The sequence below is a fragment of the Bidens hawaiensis genome, unplaced genomic scaffold (assembly GCF_021521415.1).
Source record: "Bidens hawaiensis isolate Kalapana, Puna unplaced genomic scaffold, B.hawaiensis_p1.1 tig00053860_1, whole genome shotgun sequence".
NCBI classification, from domain to species: Eukaryota; Viridiplantae; Streptophyta; class Magnoliopsida; order Asterales; family Asteraceae; genus Bidens; species Bidens hawaiensis.
The window spans coordinates 30,209-37,760 of record NW_027499678.1 but is presented as its reverse complement, the minus strand read 5'-3'; positions in this window follow the sequence as shown (position 1 = coordinate 37,760).

Sequence of the window (7,552 nt, the reverse complement as noted above, 5' to 3'; positions counted from 1 at the left end):
TTATTATCCATCCAGATCAATCAGATTTGACGATTTATTTCACAAATCTGATTGTTTTTAAAATTTTCAAAAGTTTCTTAAATTTTAAGTAATTTTTCATTTCAAAAATACTTTTAAAATACCAAAAATATGTCTGGAGCTATGGATGAACAAGAGGTGTCTACTAATAAAATTCCTAGATTGTTAAGACAGGAAAACTGTATCAAATGGAAGATTATGTTTGAAGCTGTTGTGTGCTACAATGATGTGGAAATGTGGAATTCAATCAAAAATGGACCATATGTCCCAGATGGCACAAACAACAACCAAATTGTTGAAAGACAAATGAAGAAGAAAGATGACAGAGCCCTGTCCATGCTGAAACTAGGTCTGTCTTAGGAAATACTGACTAGTGTGGATCATCACACTACTGCAAAGGCTATGTTTGATGCTATTTTAGAAATGTTTGAGGGAATCACTGAACTTAAAGACATCAAAAAGGACAGACTGAAGCAACAGCTGGACATATTCAAGTTCAAAGACGGAGAAAGGTTGAAGTATGTTTTGCAAAGGTTTGTTACTATTTTCAGTGAAATCCGAACCACTAACCTGGAAATAACAGACTTTGATATTAACAAGAAGCTATTGTCATCTTTATATGGAGAATGCTACACTGACTTTCAAGCTTGATGATGTGATTTGCTTTTTGCAAGCTGCTGAACATGAGAAGATATAGAACCACATGATTAAGGAAGATAGGCCAAGCTTTCAAGTGGCAAATGCTCTTATTGCACCCATGGGAAACTTGTCTACCAAGAACCAACAACAAGTCCCAATAATTGAAGAACCATGTGAATATGGTGGTGAAACACCAAGAGTATTTGTTACTGGTCAGTCAAGCAATCAAGGTGGACAGTCCAGATTCAATGTTCAACTGCTAGATGATAATGATACATCATCAGTGGCCAGTGGAAAAGAACCATACAATTCGGGAAATATGAATCATGGGATTGAGTATCAAGCTCTCTTTTCAATGTTTACTATGTCATACAATGCTTTTGTGGCTAAGTATCTGATTCATACTAGTGTGGTTCAAGAGGATCTTGAAAAAATTGATGCTGATAATTTGGAGGATATGGATCTGAAGTGGTAGGCTGCAATGTTAACCTTGAGAAGTAAGAGGTTGTACAATAGAACTGGAAGGTCTTTGGTCTCTGGTCCGAATGACAGAAAAGGTTTTGACTAGTCAAAAGCAATCTGCTATAACTGTCAACAACGAGGAAACTTTGCTTAAGATTGTAATCAGCCAAGGCAAATTAAGAACAACAATCAAAAAAGAAATTAGTTTCAATTCCAAAATCAAAATCAAGGTCAACCAAGGCAGTTTAATAACAACAAAAACTTTCAAAAGCAAGATCATCAACAAGTGATCCCACAACAGCAACCATATCAGGGAAACCAACAAGTCCCTCCACAAGCTCCTGTTAATCAGAACATAAACATGCAAATCAACCAAGAAATCAAGGGAATGTTGCATCAGCTCAACCACAGCAAGAATGTGTATTTGATTGGAGAAACCATGCTGATGATATTGAAAAAAAGGCAATGTATCATTCATGGCAAAGATAGGGAATGAAGCAGAGTCCTCTTCATATCAGGTACATTCAAATCTCACAAATCTTGAATTACTTGAAATGAATGATTCTTTAAAAATGGAAATTGGAAATTAGCAAAGTGAATGCTTTAAGAAACAAAGCATTATTAATGTGTATGAAATGAGTGAAGTGACTTATGACAACCAAATCAAAAGTTTGAAAAAAGATTGTATGGACAGTTACATCATTCAATCAAAATATGTTACTGAAATTGGAGAACTGAAGAAAAAGTATCTTGATGAGAAGTACAAAAATACTCAACAACAAGTTGAGGTAGACTTTCTAAAGAACTTGTTGTCAACTAGAAACATTTGTGGTAAGTTTAAAAAGATCAAGTAAGAGGATAAGTACAAAGTTGTTCCTCCACCTTTTAATGATAATTACTCACTAAAAGTGGATAAGGAAAAAGAGAAATGCTTACATTTAACAGTTTAGAGAAGTATTTGATGATAGAAAGGAGTTTGTTGAAAATTACAAGTTGGTTGAGGTTAATGACAAGGGTGATTTTGTAATGATGGCTGTTGAAACAGCGGCTGAAAATTCTGTTGGTGTGCAAGTCTCAAAAGATGACTTTGATGACGAATTATTGGATAGAGATGACTTGAGTGATTCAAGTGACAAAATTTCAAGCAATGAAAGTTTAAAAGAAGACAAGAGTGACAAACGAAAACCAAATAACAAGATTGCTTTACTGCCAAAGATAACTCCTAAGATGAGGAAGTATCATGAGCAAATGAGAAGAGAACACAAATCATTTGATATTTGTGGTGGTTCCAAGGCAAAGAAGAAAAGTGAAAGATCAACATATAGAGTGCCATAAAGAAGGGAGAGTGTCAAAGAGAACAAGAAAACAGAAGAAACCAAGAGGATGATGATCTATTCATTACTGTCTATCCTGCCTTTTCTAATCAAGAATTGTTTGATGTTAGAGAGGTAGAAAACACGGAAGAATATGAAAGAAGATAGTCAAGATTTAGAAGCAACAAATATGACAAACCATTCAAGATGGAAAAGATAACCTTTGTCAAAAGTTCAGTTGAGAGACAAGACATAAAGATTGAAGAATTTGTACATTTCTCTATTAACTATGATGGCCTCTTTACTCAAAAGACTATTGGACTTGATCCTCCAAGACCAAGTGAGAGGTTTAAAAAGGGAAACTCAAGTGAAAGTTTCAAAGGACAAGTTTGGTGTAAACTTTGTGATGTGTAGGACATCATACTGATTCTTGTAATGATAGGTTTACCTTCAAACTAATTCTTGTCCCTGACACAACAATGTTTGTATAAGACTTTGGTTTGTACAAGAAACAATACAATGATTATTTAGGCAAGGGTAAGAATATGCTTGATGATCTAGTGAACAGACTTGTAGAGGTAAGTGAGAAAAGAATTGAAACAGTTGATAGGAAAAAGAAGAAGAAGGATTTTATAGAGAATAAGAAAACCCATTAGAATTAACCTTAATGTGGATTCTAAGTAAGTGGAATCTGTTGATTCGAAAAATTCACCAAGATGTGAAAAGAAAAGTAAGAAGTATGTGTTCAAGAAGAAGACGTCAAAAGAACTAAATGGTGATGAGAAACTTCTTTTGAAACATGGGTTTCAGCCACATGGATGTTTGTGGAAACCAAGAATAGAAACACAAGTGATAATAGTGAAAAAGGAATATGTGATTGAAGATGCAAAAGCATAGTTCCTTACATGGGAGAATTATATGAACATGGTTATGAATATGATGATTCATGTGAGGTTGTTTATGAGGACCCCCAAACCAGATGCAACAGTTGATCATATTGCTGATGATTTGCAAGCTGATTTAGCTTGTATTTCATCACTTAACTGATTCCTTTTCATTGATTTGTGCAGGAACAGCAACACCAGTGAATGATGTATGGTATATGGACAGTGGATGTTCCAGGCACATGACATGTGACAAGAGGTTATTGGTAAATTATGAAGAAAAGTTTGAAGGACCAGTGGCATTTGGGAGTGATGAAATGGAGGGAAAATTATGGGAAAATGCATTCTCACTAATGGAAAAGTGTCTTTTGATAATGTGTTATATGTGGAAGGATTACCATATAACATATTGAGCATATCACGGATGTGTGATAAATGTTATAAGGTTGGATTTGATGTTTCTCATTGTTTCATCCTCAAACCTGAATTTGTAATAACTCCTGATATGATAATGATGATATCATGTTTCTCAATCCTTTTGGTTGCAAATGCTCTTTATTGAATACCAAAGACTATTTGAACAAGTTTCAGTTTAAATCCTTTAATTGTTTCTTTGTTGGATACTCCACGCACTCAAAGGCATATGGAGTCTATGTTAAAGATCATTTGAGTGTGATTGAATCTTTAGATGTGGTTTTTAATGAAAATCAACTCAACACTGTTGATGGAGCAACATGGCTATTTGATATAGAAAAGTTAATCAAATCTTTCCAGCTGTACCCTGAAGATTATGATGATACTTTGTATAGGACAAGTATCCCTGAAGAAACATCAAAACAGAATGTTGATTTACACAAATTATGGTCAAAGGTGGCTGAGAAGAAATTTGAATATTCTTTTACTGAAAAAGTAACCAATGATGAATTTGAAAAAAAAATTGAGCAAATAGACAATCTTGATAAGTCACAGGATCAAGAGAAATTTGTCAATAATGAAGTGCAACCTGAAGACCAGCAAGATCAAGAAAAAGCTGATAGACAATCACATTGGAAGTGATATTGTTTCAACATCCCAACAGAATGTTGAAGAGGTTGCTGATTTGAACCAAACAGAATCAGATTTGATTACTGAAGAACCTGATGTAAATGATTCAAATCTTGATTCAACTATTTCTTCAGATCAAATTGTACAAACTTCCTTTGTAGAAAGAAATCATCATGCTGAAAACATCATTGGGAACATTCATGAAAGAGTTACAAGAAGTGCTTCTGAATCTACAAATATTTGTTTGTACTCCTGCTTCTTATCTCAAATTGAACCCAAGAACATTGTTCAAGCATTAAAAGACAATAGTTGGGTGGAAGCAATGCAAGAGAAGTTGGCTCAATTCAGAAATATGCAAGTGTGGGAACTTGTGGATAAGCCAAAGGGAAAGTATGCACTGGGCACCAAATGGGTTTTTTGAAACAAAAGGGATGAAAGAGGTATTGTAACGAAGAACAAAGCAAGACTAGTTGCAATAGGATGCTTATAAGAAGAAAGAATTGATTTTGAGGAAGTGTTTGCACCAGTGGCAAGGCTAGAAGCAATCATAATATTCCTAGCCTATGCTGCTTCCAAGAACTTCAGGGTATTTCAATTGGATGTAAAATTTGCTTTCTTAAATGGAAAAATAGAATAGGAGGTATATGTCACGCAACCTCCAGGTTTTGCGGATCATGAGTATCCTAATAGAGTATACAAACTGAACAATGCTCTATATGGACCACATCAAGCTCTAAGAGCTTGGTATGATGAGTTGTCAAACCACCTACTTGTTAATGGATATCACACGGAAGCCATTGTTAAGACACTCTTCTACAAGAAAAGGGGAAGAGATTAACTTCTGCTTCAAGTTTATGTTGATGATTCATCTTTGGATCTACTAATGAACATATGTGTTTGGAGTTTAAGGAAATGACGAAGTCTTAATACTGCATGAGCTTAATGGGAGAAATGAATTTCTTTATGGGATTGCAAGTTCAACAAAAGAAGGATGGTATATTCATTTGTCAATCAAAGTATGTGCAAGACATTTTGAACAAGTTCAAATGTCAAGACTTGAAGACTGCTTCTACTCCAATGGACACCCGTGAGAAGATGATTGCTAATAAAAAGTGGGAGCATGTTAATGAATATGAATATAGAGCTAAGTTTGGATCTTTTAAGTACCTGACTGCTTCAAGGCCTGACATTATGTTTGCTGTGTGTGTGTGTGTGTACAAGATTTCTATCATGTCCAAAGATGTATCATATGATTGCTGTTAAGAGGATCTTGAGATACTTGAAGGGGAAACCTGATTTGGGGATATGGTATCCAAAGAACCATGCCTTTGATCTACTTGCTTATACTGACAGTGACTATGATGGCTGCAACATGAGTAGGAAGTCTACATCAGGTGGATGCCAATTCATGGGAGACAGGCTAGTGCCATGGCAATGCAAGAAGCAAACAACTGTGTCAATCTCTACTGCTGAAGCTGAGTATATTGCTGCTTCTGCCTACTGTGCAAAAGTCCTTTGGATTCAAAATCAGCTGCTGTACTATCGTTTGAAATACTTTAACACTCCTATTTTCATTGATAATACTGCTACTTTGTTCATTGTTAAGAACCCAGTCCAACACTCAAAGACCAAGCACATTGAAATCATACACCATTTCATTAGAGACTGTAGTGAAAAAGGTCTAATAGAAATGAAAAGAGTTGATACTACTGGCAACTTGGCTGATTTGCTCACCAAGCCACTAGACATGACAAGGTTTCACTTTCTATTGAAAGCATTAGGCATGATCAACTCTGATGAAGTCTGATTGATGATGTGTGCTCATTGTGCTAACTGACTATCTTTTGAAAGGTCTTGATGAGGGAGTTGTGTTTGATATGTGAATTTGTTTTTATGCTTTACTGATATGGGCTTTGAATGCCAATACGTGTGACTTAGGTATCTATGATGCTTAGGTTTGATTTCACTCTTTGTTAAAAAATATCTTGATAAGTGTGTCTGCATATGATTTGAAATGATGAACCTATAAGTTTATTTAAATTTATTGAACATGTTGGATAATATGATATGATGATGTGTTTAGACATGATAGAACTTGCATAATTAGTCTTCATTGAACTTTATGTTAAGTCTGCTTGTGTTAATCCATGTCACTCATGTTCTGATTATTCTTGAATATGTTACTCGTTGCGTGTGTCAAAAGTATGTTTTTGTGTTAAACTTGTATGCTCAAATGAATAGTTTTCAAAAGAGATTTTACAAAACATTTTTGACAAACATAGCAAGTTGATGGGGTTGAGATATGATAAGATTATTCTGTTCCAAACATTAAAGAAGTTTAAAAAGGTTCTCAATGAAAATTGATCCAACCTTTGGGAAATGATAGTAGATTGATTATTTATGCAAATCATATGGATTTAATAGGCTAAAAAGACTATTAGTGCAGTCATTAATATGTATGGTTGCTTTCCATGATGTGTAAAAGCTGAGGTGATATAAACATAATGAAAATGTAAGCTTAATATGGAGATACATTGTTGAATACATATGTTTCAAGATAAATCTCTCTGAATGATAGGAAGAAAAGTGATTACCCAATCATACACGAGCCTGTTGGCAATTGGCCACCAAAATGAAACATATTATGTATATGACAAAGAACAAATGTGAGTAAAAATTTTAACATTAACCAAAAGTTGATCTATGTTCACAAATTTTGAAAGAAATGTAAACATGAGGGATAATTCTAGAACTATAGAGTTGGGGCATCATTATAAGTCCTAAACACCTTGAATGGATGGCTAGTAAGTCCGTATTGCGTGGCATGTAAGTCCAACGTTCAACCTCAATATGTTTGAAAATTTTGAAAAGAAAAATCCATAAAGAAAATTTATATGTTTTGTCATAAAAATATTTTGACCAAATATGAGTGGGTTGAAGTCAATTTGGGGTGATATGGGGAAAGCCAAATAAGCTTTGAGAAATTTGAGAAAATCTACGGGACATCATAGTACAATATGTGTTATCCATTTTTGTATTATGCACTTAACCGAACCTTAAGCATATCACCAATGTAATGAAATTCATGCTAAATCTATACCTGCTATTAACCTGCCTGATCTGTCATAATAATGCACATAATGAAGTATTGAAGGTGACTTAATCAATATTATCCCATTTTGAAATCGTTTC